Source organism: Lolium perenne, chromosome 5 (assembly GCF_019359855.2).
Source record: "Lolium perenne isolate Kyuss_39 chromosome 5, Kyuss_2.0, whole genome shotgun sequence".
In the NCBI taxonomy this organism is placed as follows: domain Eukaryota; kingdom Viridiplantae; phylum Streptophyta; class Magnoliopsida; order Poales; family Poaceae; genus Lolium; species Lolium perenne.
The window spans coordinates 150,530,299-150,543,533 of record NC_067248.2 but is presented as its reverse complement, the minus strand read 5'-3'; the positions used below and the strand labels follow the sequence as shown (position 1 = coordinate 150,543,533).

General features: G+C 44.5%; 1 long non-coding RNA gene across 17 annotated transcripts; it reads left to right on the top strand.

Annotated features, from left to right (window-relative positions):
• Window positions 1-6,197: 6,197 nt before the first annotated feature.
• Window positions 6,198-12,989, top strand: LOC127300250 (uncharacterized). Of its 17 annotated transcripts, XR_007851013.2 has the most exons (9): window positions 6,198-7,519; window positions 7,611-8,564; window positions 8,689-9,047; window positions 9,285-9,345; window positions 9,426-9,628; window positions 10,447-11,212; window positions 11,339-12,294; window positions 12,413-12,564; window positions 12,665-12,989. It is a non-coding gene; the product is annotated as an uncharacterized lncRNA (long non-coding RNA). The 17 variants fall into 17 exon arrangements; XR_007851000.2 differs by having other exon boundaries at window positions 6,198-6,883; window positions 6,974-7,519; window positions 8,689-9,628; XR_007851003.2 differs by having other exon boundaries at window positions 8,689-8,882; window positions 8,979-9,628.
• The last annotated feature ends 246 nt before the right edge of the window (window positions 12,990-13,235 follow it).

The following is a 13,235-nucleotide window of genomic DNA, read 5'->3' as shown; positions in this document are numbered from 1 at the left end:
TATTATGGGGCCAGGAGGGTATCGCCTTTGGGAGCCTAGGTGGGAGAAGATGGAGAACGAGCTGAGGGCGCGAGGAATCCGTCCAGGTACGGAGGGATGGGACCCAAGGGCCAAAAGCTGGTGGTACGGGCATGGGGGATCGCTGAACCCGGAGACAGGGGAGTGTGTTTACCGGGGCAAAATAATTAAACCCACCCAAGCCCTTATTGAGGCAATGAGGGATGCTCAAGAGGGGAAGATCAAGTTCAACAGAGAGAACGACGCGCTGACAAAAGCCCTCGGGAATCCTGAACACGGAGGACGTGTACGAGGCATGGGCACATTCCGTGGAAAATAGGGTTCCCCCAGAACGATGACCCGTACGATTACATAAGCCGTAAGAGAAAGATGGATCGGGAAGCAGATGTTGTGGCGCGGTTGGCATTGGAAATGGATGTGATGAAGAAAACCGTGAGTGTACTAGTAGCTGGAAGAGATGCAGCTCGGGCGCAGCATGAAGATCATCCATTGGATCTCGGAAGCCAGCAGCGGAGAAGCAGCGTGGCTTCCACGGAGGCCCCACCGGCTGGTGCACCGACGATCGAAATTACTGCACCGGAGCATCTGGTGGTCGAAATTACTGCACCGGAGCCTCCTCGCTACCCCGTGGACGATATAAAGGAGATGAAAGAATGTCATCTGTATTATCCTATCGGGAACATGTCCATGAAGGTAGCCATCGGCAGTGCTTTACCATGTTTACCTGGAGCACTCCACCACAACAACCCCATTCAAGATGGCTATGCTCGTGTCACGGTGGAGGACATAGTCCAAGGGTTTGAGGACCTGGACATTGACATTGCTACACCTGAAGGGGCGAGAAGACTTGGAGATGTCAAGCGCCATTTCATTCTATGGCAAAAGAAGTTTATCAAGTTTCCAGGCGAGGCGCCAACAAGTCCACCCCCTACGGTGGTGGTGGCGGTGGCGGTGGGTGGTGGTGGTGGTGGTGGTGCTTCACCTACACCTCCTTCACGTCAGCCGACGCCGCCCCCCAATTCACCTCCGGCGGGTAAGCAGCCGCCGCCCCCTAGTCCGCCCCGGGCGGGCAAGCAGACGCCGCCCCCCAATCCACCTCCGGCGAAGAAGCAGAAGCAGTCCTGGATTATTAACCCAGACCCTTATGTACCTAAGATAACAAAGGTACCGGAGGCATCACTGAAGCCTCTCCCCACGAGGCCTTGGGAACGTACTGCCGAGGAAGTCGACGCAGCCGCGACTGCTGATTATGAGAAATGGAAGGCGGACTGCAAGAAGAAAAGAGAGCCCGAGCCCAAGCCAGTATTTTCTGATGAGCAAAAGAAGTGGGCTAAGTCATTTTTGAACGAACCGTCCCAAGCCGCGAAGAATCTGCCTGACGACTATGCACGTGAACTTCGTAAGCAGGCACTCATGTTCAAGGAGAAGAGAGAGCGGGAGGAGGCCGAGAAAACGGAATTAGAAAGTAAAAAAAGCGGGAAACGAGTTGCCCAGCTCGGGGAACAAAGTAAACAATCGATTGCCCTGCTTATAGTGAAAGCCGCCGGTCTGGATGCCCCCGATATCATAGAAGCTGCGGCAGCACAGGGATTTACTGTAACGAGTGCCAGAGAACAAGCGGCCAACTTAGGTATTACTCTTCGTGAACTGTTAGGCCTTGATGAGGCGCCAGTGAAGGAGGTAGTAATTACATATGTGAAGAATGGGCCTCTCGTCGAGCCTGCGCAGGAAGAGGATCTACCTCCACAAATGAAAGGTCTGCTGAAATGGTACAAGGGTTACATAAAAAATAAAAAACGCCAAAGAATATATTTATGCGGAAGTTAGATATGAGCATCACTTCAAACATTACCATGTACAAATTCATCTGAGTGAATTGTTCCAGCTTTTCAATCTGCGCGAGCTCGACAAATCTATCATCAGTTGCTACGTTCTGTAAGTGATTTATTTCTACCCAATCTCGTTCATATTGCCTGCACTATATATATGTCCTAACTATATTGTTGTGTCCGCTATTATACATGCAGATTGAAGATTAAGGAATGCAGAGTAAGGAACATCCATGATGTTGGGTTCATTGACCCACACATCGTTAATGGATATGTGTTAGAGCATCACCCCGCCGACGTGGAGGCAGACCTGTGGCAGTTTCTTACAAAGCAGGAACTCAAAAGTGATATTCTATTTCCTTACCATTTTGGGTGAGTGTTTCTGTCTTGAGCACATTCTCTTTTGTTTACTCCATGCATGGTATGTGGCCGACTAATCGATGAGTTATGCATGACGTACCGTGCATGTATCGTGTCCGCAGGTTCCACTGGATTCTGCTAGTAATTAAAGTTGACAAATCAGAATGTCTCGTCCACGACTCTCTGACTCTGGATTCAAATCTTTGGGGCGGCATGAGAAGAATGCTGCAGAAGTAATTATTTTCATTCATTTGCGCTCTATATCGATCGGCCTATTTCGTTCATTTCCTAATCTTCAAGTAACTAATAACTCTCTTGTTCATTTAATTTTCTTTGTCTCGTAGGGTTTGGAGACGGTTCTCAGATCAAAAGGTCGGTGATTTCAAAAAAGAGCTAGAATTCAAAAGGTCAAAGGCTAAGAATGGTGGCGATATTCAGCCACCGGGGACCAATCTATGTGGATACTATGTCTGTGAGATGATCCGGAGATACACCTCTGAGCGGGTTCCGAGTGATACCAATGCTCAGAGGAATAACCTCCGGATGATGCTTAGTCCAGAAGCTCGCTTCCGACCACTTCAAGAGGAACTAGCTGGATGGTTCAGGAGGGAAGTCCTCCATCCTAAAGGAGAACACCATTACGTAGAACTTTAGATACATTAAATTATGTATGGAAACTTGTTCAAAATTGTATATGGTCATCCGATGATATTGAATATATATTGTATATTCCTCTTGAATTCTTTTTGGTTCTAATTTCAAATTTGTTTGAAATTGTACATTCATATGCATGTATGTAGTACCGTAGAATATGTGAAACTCCTTCAAAATTAAAATAAAGCACAAAAGAAATAAAACAATACAAATTAAACAGAAAACAGGTTTGGGGGGGGGGGGGGGGGCAGGTTTAGGGGGGGCCTAAAACCCTAAACCTGCGGCGGCCTTTAGTCGCGGTTGGCCAGGAGAGCCGCGACTAAAGGTCCTCCGCCCCGACGGACTGTTGGCGGACACGTGGACGTGCCTTTAGTCGCGGTTCGTGAGGAACCGCGACTAGGGGGGGGCTTTAGTCGCGCTTAATTGGTCGCGGTTGCGCAACCGCGACTAATGGCAGTTGCGAACCGCGACCAAATGCCCTTTTTCCACCAGTGGACGACCGTTCCAATCCGATATGATCTCGTGTACTAGCTGATTTCAGGACATGTGCATGTGCTCTGCCAGCCCAAGGTAGCGACATAGATCAAGTGACAACGTATGCGTCTCTGATGGATCCATCATTCCATATACGGAGTACATAGTATACTCCCTCTGTCTTGAATTATCCATTCTAAATTTGGTCAAAGTCACTCTTTGTAAAGTTTGACGAAGCATATAAAAGAACGCAATAACATTTGTATTAGTGGATACATATAATCTGAAATATAGTTTAATTAAAGTTCATGAAATTTGATTTGACAATCCCAGGACTGATGGCAATTATTGACAAAGGGAGTACTCCGGATAAATAAAAAATTGCAGGGGAATTCGAATAGTTTTACTTGGCTATAACGGAGCCTGAGTGATCATCCTGAAGACTAACCACCAGAAAATTAGGGATACAATCAAGCCAGCTGCTCGTCCCCATCAAGGTGCAAGCAAGCTTAGCACAAAGATGAGCCGAATTGTTTGTTGACCTAAGAACATGATGAATAATAAACGAATTAAAACTACCCACTAGCTCTCCAACTTCTTGTAAAACCGGTTCATGGCCGGGCGACAGTCATAACGAGAATTCTAGAGATTGACAATCTACATGGAATCTGTCTCCATCACCACATCATAATAGCCCCTGAGATTTACAAACATAACACCATCTCTCAATGCTAGAGCTTCAGCAATAAGAGGATCAGATATACTCAGATAGGGTTTACTCCATGCTCTAAGGTAGGACGAAGATAAACGAGCCACACCTCCCACCCCTCCCCTTCGAGCTTCACAAGAAAAACCACCAGCGATATTGATCTTGATTGTGTTGCCATCAGGTGGCCGCCATCCATGACTAGGAAGAGAGAGTGCAATTTTCTTCGGAATCTGAAGAACTGCAAGCGCTTCCTTGGCTATCTTGACAGACTGAGCAGGGTTAAAACTCCCATTGTCATGAGTCCAGTTATTTCGAAAATTCCAAATCGCCCACATAACAGTGATTATCTTGGCGCAATCCAAATTAGGGAACCTTGTGTCACACGTGATATCACTAGACCTTGTAAGAGGGTTAAGGTTCGTTAAATAAATATCCATCAAGGACTCTGCCTCCACCCAGAACTTCTGTGCATGTTCGGACCTGATAAGTGCATGCATCAGATCTTCATTTGCCGCAAGACAGATCTTGCATCTGGCAATTGGAACAATATGTCTATGCTGCAAGGTAGATTCAACTGGAAGAATACCACGCAGCACCCTCCACCAGAAAACCCAAACTTTTTGGCATAACATTAAATTCCATAGGTTCGACCATAGCTGTTTTTTCAGAAACTGAAGTCCCCATGGACGACCCTTCGTCTAGAGCACCACGCTCGTTACGACTCATTAGAGCTCGATACGCTGATTTTACAGTATAGATCCATGTCTTCTCTAAAGACCATGCCCAGAAATCATCAGCACCATTGCGACTCAAAGGAATATTAAAATCGCATCTGCCTCTGTTACAATGAAAATTCTTCTGACCATATCAATATTCCAGCATCCTATTTCATGATCAAACAATTCAGATATTGTATTAATGTTCTCCTTTTGACCTTCCTCACCTAGCTGTGTTGTGGTTGCATCGACTGTAACCCAGAAATCCACTTATTCGTCCATATAGAAATAGAAGAACCATCACCGAACTGAAGGGCATCTCTTCCTACAACAATTGCACGCCATGTAGCAGATCATCTATTCGGGACTATTGCATGGAGGAAATCAGAATCTAGGCGTAATATCCACCCTTAAGAACTCGGGCACATAGGGAGGTCGGGCTCTAGAAATAAATCTCCAGCCATGTTTACCCAGCAACGCTAGGTTGAACAACTCAAGTTCCCTAAATCCCATACCCCCCTTGACCTTCGGTGCAGTGAGAACATTCCAAGAGACCCAATGAATGTAATTGCAATCCAAAGAACTACTCCACCAGTATTTTGCAATGAGGGACATCAAGGTTTTGCAAACTTTGTTTGTTAACTTGAAACAAGTCATGTCAAAGGTAGGTATTGCCTGGATAACTTGAGAATACATGCATCCATCACGTATTTACCTATGATGTACGCCCTCTTTAATTCCCCCCCCCCCCCCCCCACACAACTGTAGACACCGACTCCTGCTTGCATAGTGGGACCCACATCCCACTCTCTCCCATATCACCCCTTCTCTGTATTCGATTCTCTCCTCTCACCCTACATGGCCATTTTTTCAATCCTTCTTGTGCAACCTCACTGGACTTGCCTCTTACGCGGATGGTCGTGCCGGAGGCGAGAAATAATCTTACAGTTTTGGCTGAGAGATTTTTCGGACTTAGGGTTGTGGGGGTGGCTTTGTGAGGATGCTTGCCAACAAGTTGGGCGCGGGGGGGGGGGGGGGGGGGGGGTGCATGGGCACAACCGCGAAGGAGCGCGTCAGGCAATGCCGGGGAATGCGGCGGTTTAACCGGTAGTGCTAGATGGGCCGGACCGGATCGCCCTATCTAGGAGGTTTGCGGTGGAGGAGTTAGGGAGAACGACGTTGATCTGACAACCCCTTTTTCCAACAATGCTGGAGGATGAAAAAAGTGACCATGCGCACGGGTGACCACCAAAATAGCGCTCTACCCCTTTCTATAACCCATATGTCCCCCAAGGTAAGGTCCTATATCAAATTATTAAGACACGCGATGACCAAGATGTGGGATATAAATCATGACGATAAATACAAACTTCTATATTATGAATCTAAACACATGAATAGTCAATTGATACCAACATATAGTAGATCATATAACTATACTAAACCTGAACAGCTTCCTTTTTTGTCAGATTTTTGGATTAACTTTGAGCCTATTTCGTTAGCTGACACGTGTTATAGTGTGCATCGTTCCTGTTCCGTGTATACTTCTGGGGGTACCTTGCTCTTCCTGTCTATTTTGACTACCTCATGTGGTGTTTGCTTCTGTGTGCATGTAGCCTTTTGTCCCAGTCAAAGCGGCGAGAAGAACCACCGCTGGACTGCAAAACAAAACAAGAAATACACTTCCCCATCCCTGCACCCTACATCCTACCGGCGCCGTCCTCTCCCCTCCCCGCAGCCATGGCTCGAGGCTTTCCTCCTCCTCCCCAACTTCTCCCTGCAGCCATCTGACGCTCCGGCGCCCTTCTCGCTGCCACCCAAGGCTTAATCCCCGTCAACCGCGTGCGTCGCCGCTAGGAGCCTCACGGACGAGATGGGCGTCGCGGTGGTGGGGCGGATGTTCGTGGCCGACGCCATGCTGCGCTTTCACCTTGGGGCGGCCATGTTCGTGCGTGCCGGCAGCCGCCGTCGCCCGGGTGTGCTGAAACTGCAGGTGCTGCCCCTCTGCCAACGGACGCAGATGGTGTGGAGCCCTCGCGATGGAGGCAGAGCAGGCTGCCTGTAGGCACGACGATGGTTGACGGCAACCAGGCGACGGCAAAGCGCAGCGTCCAGCCGGTCAGGTATTTACCACTTCTCCAGTCGCATACACATATCAGATAAACTTGGGTCGGGAGCTTTCGTCAAAAAAATTCCCCACGCGTGATTTCAAGACACACCGGGCGCTAGGGAGAGGGGCTGTTTCTCAGCGATCTTCACGCGACTTCGGGGCGGAGTAGACACCGGCCGGGGACGGCGACCTCGAGGCGGAGCAGGTGCGGGCCGCAACGACCTCAGCAACCCGGCGAGCGACCGGCGACGACGACCTCATGACGGGCTAAGAGGGGGCGTTGACCGAGCCCGCCTGCCGGGGACGGCGAGCTCAGGGCGGAGCAGTCGCGGGCCGGTGACGGTGATCTTAGGGCAAAGAAGGCGCGAGCCGCCGGCAACGACCTCCGGCTGGAGCAGGCAGGAGCCAGCGAGCCACCGTCGACGGTGGCAAGCAGGAGGACATGCGGGGAAACGACAGGCTGCCGTGTGGGTGTCTGAGATCGGCGCCGCCCTTTTTCATCATGCGACAATGTTGGTCGGAGCTTAGCCGCCTCCAGTCCCTGCTCATCTTCGTCGCACACGGGAGCCATCCAAGTTGACTCCTCCACTCGATGCCTCTTCTTAGCGCACAAATCTTGGACGGCCGGATTCTTCCTTCTGGACTACAGGTACAGCCTAATCCCCACCTTTGCACACGAATGTTGGTCTTCCCGTTTGGTCATGATTATGTATCATAGCCCTCTTCTTTTGTTTTTACAGAAACTTGGAGTTAGCAACCAACGTTGGGCTGAATGCGGAAATTCATTCGCATCCTCTATTGGTCTCCTCCTTTATACAAGCCATCTGTTTTCGCTACAAGCTTCTGTTAGTTTTACTTATATGCAGTTGTAAAGATTCCGTGTGTTTGTATTTTCTGGTCAGTGTTATATGATATATGGCTCAAATGTCCACTGACTTGCATAATTAAAATCTGCACATCGTTGCGGATTTTTTTGATATCACTCAGATTTAGCTAGCAGCATTACGGAAAACTAATGTGCCTCGCTATATTTTAAAAATGATACACGTTAGTCAATTGAGATGGAAGAGCATGGAGATGACTTATATTTTTTTCCATCCACTGAACAAATCAGTTTTAACCGTCCTTTGTTGTTTCTTTTCTTCTTCTCCAGATGTTTATTGACTATAGGTCACATACTGTAGAAGATACAAATAATCTCTCTTTTCTATTGATAATTGAAGTTATTAATTTTGTGGTGGTGACAATAATCGCATAATAATCAAAATACATGCCCTGCATTGTTGCTGCTGAGCACTATTCTCTTTTCTGTGTACATATTTACAGATGTTGAGATGTGACCCTGAGTGCTTAGGTTTGATTAGAAACATTTTTTTCGCCGTCGTTGCCAAGGTTCCAGTGATTGACTATGTGTGTTGCAGGTGTTGTCCTATCCTGCATACCTTGCTTCTATTTTTTTAGAAATTTGTAGCTCTCTTTTCTATTGATAATTGAAGTTATTAATTTTGTGGTGGTGACAATAATCGCATAATAATCAAAATACATGCCCTGCATTGTTGCTGCTGAGCACTATTCTCTTTTCTGTGTACATATTTGCAGATGTTGAGATGTGACCCTGAGTGCTTAGGTTTGATTAGAAACGGTTTTTTCGCCATCGTTGCCAAGGTTCCAGTGATTGACTATGTGTGTTGCAGGTGCTATCCTATCCTGCATACCTTGCTTCTTTTCTTTTAGAAATTCGTAGATATCATAGGTTATTCCCGAGCACTTCACTGAATAGCTCCTCTATTTGACACCCTCATATGAATTCTATTGCAGGGTAACATTTATTGTGTGGCCAGATTTTGCCCGGCCGCGCCCCTTGGGCAGCGGCGGAGGAGGGAGGAGGCAGGTGGAGGGGGTGGGAGGCGCGGCGGCTAGGGTTCATGTGGCTGATTAGCCCCTTCCTGATAGCTGGCCATTCAAGCTTCATGATGTTTTCTTGGTTTTATCATTATATGTGATGGTCCACTGTTAGTTCAGCCAAATATCATTCTTGTGGTCCAGTTGCATGTTATACAATGAACACACCCAGTACGAAGGTTAAACGCAGTATCCTGTATTTTCAGATAGTTGATCGTGTTGCTGTGCATGTGCTTCGCTGGAGCTGTGGTTCCCAAATTAAATCATACATTCAGGTATTGCCTTCCAATTTCATATCATGTTCTCTCCAGTTAGTGTCCACTTATTTTGCGGTTGGTGAAAATCAAATAGACAAAAGTTGGTTCATACACACCTACTAATTTTGTATATTCAGCTGTTAGTTAGCTCAAGAGAAATAGGGCTTAGTGTGGGTTCCCACTTTTGATTTATTTAGTGTTCCAGTAGCCCAATTAATCTATGTAAGGTAAGCAGGCATGTATATGGTTTTGCAGCCAAAGAACAATGAAGATCAGGTCACAAGATTAGTGTGGCTTCGAAGAATAGAATAATCATGTGAGCCTATTGCAAAAATAGATCTGGTGTTTTCCATAATGATTTTTCCCGATCACTGTACTAATCTGGTGTTTTTTTAGTTTGTAGCTGCATTTGAAAGTAAGAACTTGACAGATTAGTGCAACCATTTTAAATTTTAGTTTACACTGTAATTGGAGAAAGAGGAGATGCTAGGATCCTGGGTGATGAAATAATGTTGCAGTGATAAATGTTGGTTTCGACTCCAGATTGCTACTTGTGGATGCTTTATTTGAAGGCTTTATCTTGAGACAAACACTTAAAGGTAATTCTTACTGGAAATTATTCCATGTTTGTAAAAAAAAAAATCCACGGTTGCCTCTTGTGCAACTTTAGCTAAATGAAACATGGTACTTTGCGTAAGATGTATTGTGTATGCTCAAAGATTTTACTCTAAGGTTTATATTGTGAACCCAAATATTGCTGAATAGAACTAAAGGTGAGTTCTAAATGGAGATTGATTATATATTTCTTTAGGGCCAAAAAGGTCGGATGCTTCAAACTCTTTTATTACAGTATTTTCCAAATCAGCTACCCCGTACGAATTAAGCAATGTTACCACCAGGTTGTAGCATTAGCTGGTTATGGAGCATTTTGGTTGTTATGACCGAATTCCCTTGTTTTCCTCCCTTGCCATCATGCCATTATTCGAAATATAGTTGTCATGCTAGGTAAAGTGGGATTATGTATGCCACTGTCGTACATTTTTACTTAAGTGTGCACTTCCCATTTGCTAACTTCTATCTTAGTAGTCTTTTTCGATGTTTTGTCTGTATATATGATACAAAATGCTTATTTGTACCTCTTTTTTGTTACCAAATGGTCATCTTAATTTTCAAATAGGTCCATCGAAATACTATTTGCCAAAAAATATTTGTGGTCATTAATAGCTAGCAGGCCAAACAAAAATGTAATAACCAGATTGTAAATATAGTTGTCATGCTAGGTAAAGTGGGATTATGTATGCCACTGTCATACATTTTTACTAAAGTGTGCACTTCCCATTTGCTAACTTCTATCTTAGTAGTCTTTTCCGATGTTTTGTCTGTATATATGATACAAAATGTTTTGTCTGTCATACAGATAGATTGGTGGAACGAGCTTCAGAAGGGAAAGGAGTAGGACAAAGGTGTCGTCACAGAAGACGTAGGGCTGAGATCAGGGGAAGGAGGTGTCGGGAGGGAGACTGCAGCGACTGCGACGAGCTCGGCTTTCTTCCGCGCTGTTAGATCTTCTTTTTATCTGTATGTGGCTTTTTATTTCTTTCCATCACATTTATACTGCTTCTGGTTTTGTATTCCTGTTGCCTTATAATGGATTAGTCCTTATGTCCGCTTCCATATGATTGGACGTGTTGGTGGCCGCCGGCCAGGTCAACATCTAAGATCACCTCAAGGTGTTGCCCCTGCACCATCTATTTGTGTTACACGTTATGCTCCTTCCGGTGGTGAGCGGGCTGGTCTCAAGTGTTTGGGAAGGATCATGCTTGGTCTCATCGGTTTGTTGCTCCTCTGTTTCGCCCACTATCGACACGCCTCTCACCTGCTAATTTTATTTCTGAAACTTTACATGCCAACCTGTATTTCTTGCTTTAATTATTGCTTCCAGATGTTGTAATGTGCTCTTCAGGTGTGCTAACTTTTTAATTGATCTTATGTGTATTCTAGAATGGTAAGGCGCCTTTGGTGTGGACTGGCGAACCAGAGCCTGTACATGATGTTCAAACTGAGCTTGACGTGTCGCTTATGTATTGGACTAACCACTAATATTTCGAGTTCATCATCAATGCAGCTACCTAGGATGTTCTTGGGTTCAAGCACACCACTGTGTTCACACTTATAAAATTCAGGTGCTTCTTATCCTTCGTGGTTACTTAATTTGTAAATGTATCACTTGATTTTGCTTCTGCTGAGCAGAAGTGTGTTAACTGTTGTAGATCGTTCTATTGGTTTCCTAAATTGTGCATGCATTCCAGAGTCTGACAAAGAATGTCTCCTAGGAAGGTACAGTTTATTGGTTTGCAGCACAACAAAAAAGGTAACTACTGAGGTAATGTACTCTATGAAGTGTTTATTACCTGCTATGTAACTAATGCATCATGCGAGGAGTTGTAACATGTTGGTCCTTTTTGAACATGCTATGGGAAATGGCGTGTTACACTGGTACAGGTGACAGTTAGATCAGTCTGCACGATAATGAATACCCAACCCAGATGACTTCAGTACAAAGAATAGAAGGCAAAATTTCGGCAGGTCATGAGGTCCTTTCTATTTCCTTTGGCTTTTCTCTAGACGATAGTTAGCCATAGTTATAATGTAGATAAGAAAGAAAAATTGTGAGTGTCATTTTCCCTTCTATTAGAGTGGCTGCTTTGAAACAAATTTGCAATTTACTGTTCTAAAACTAATTAGTCAGTCATATTATTTAGATGGCAAATATGAAAATACTACAAATAGTGTTTGTTTACCATTGTGCTAGCGTCAGGCATGACTCAAATTTTGCCAGTCTAGACATATATTGCTTTCTTTTTCCCTTATTTTTGCGTTGACATAGACATATAACACCTCATGTTTAATATGACTCATATAGCGTCGGAAAGGCATGCCATTATAAAAGGAAATATTTATTTTTAGACCTTTTTACATCAAAAAAACCTTGCACGCACTGAAGGGTATGCCACAGTTATTAGTTATACTTCATTTATATTTATGTTCTTCGCAGTCCTTTCTGTGTATTATACAAAAGGTATATGACTGCATTGGAAAAACTCACCGAATTAAGCAAATTCATGTTGGATTCTATTCACTATCGTCCCTGTACAAGAAAATTAGCTAGGTCACGTATTGTCCAGGTACAGATGAACATGGGATTCAAAAGGTCCACCTTCAGTATACATGTATTTGACCACAATGTTCAGCTATTACTATTCAGGTATGCTTACACATTTGGTCATAGTATCAACTATGTGTGCATCTTACATTCAGCTACTTGAAAAAATTGCTATGTGAAGTTACCAAATGATAATGCATTTTTACTGTATTTTGCTCAGGATCGCCCTTCTATGTGTCTGTGTCATTCGTCATACCTTACAGATCTGATCGAGATTTCTACAGAGAGCAAATATAAATGTCCACTACTTGATGTGGTTGTGCACGCTCATGCAGTCTTGGACGGTATACACTCTACCTACATTTCATTGAGGCAAGTTTCTATGAGATGCTTAATGCGCAATTTCTCACTGATCTCTATGTACACCCCTAATTTCCGTCCAGAGAGAACTAATAACTAGGCTTGAATGCAGGGTTGCCATCACACAATGAGAGTTGGCTTCAGATATCTAAAAACTTTGTTTACACGAATTCAACTCTTGGTCCATTGATGACAGTTACTGCGATTATGGATACACTTTACTAAGTTTCTATCATATTACGGACAAGTTGTGTGTGCTCTTATGTTATCTAAAAACAAGGGTTTGATGCTACAGCTGGAGCTTTTTATGTTTGGATTATTCTACGTGGCTACAATTAGTACGCTGAAGATCGTTCTTAGTTTTGTCTATATTTTGTACTCCCTACTGTTGTAATCACTCTATACAGCGGAAAGATGTGGTTTATGTGCCTAATTTCTATCAGTTTCAGTTCATTTAAGCAAATACAGAGATAACGGACCTCAATGCACAAAGTAAACTGACGATAAAGTTCAGAGTTTTACGCTCAATGCATTGTGATCTCCAGGTCTGCGTAATGACAAGATATGGTCTCCGTATGTTTTAATTTTGTACCTTTAGTCTACAGTTTCAGCTCATTCTGATGAGCACAGGGAACAAATCTCAATGTTTTCAGTAAACTAAAGATAGAGCTAAATGTGGTACA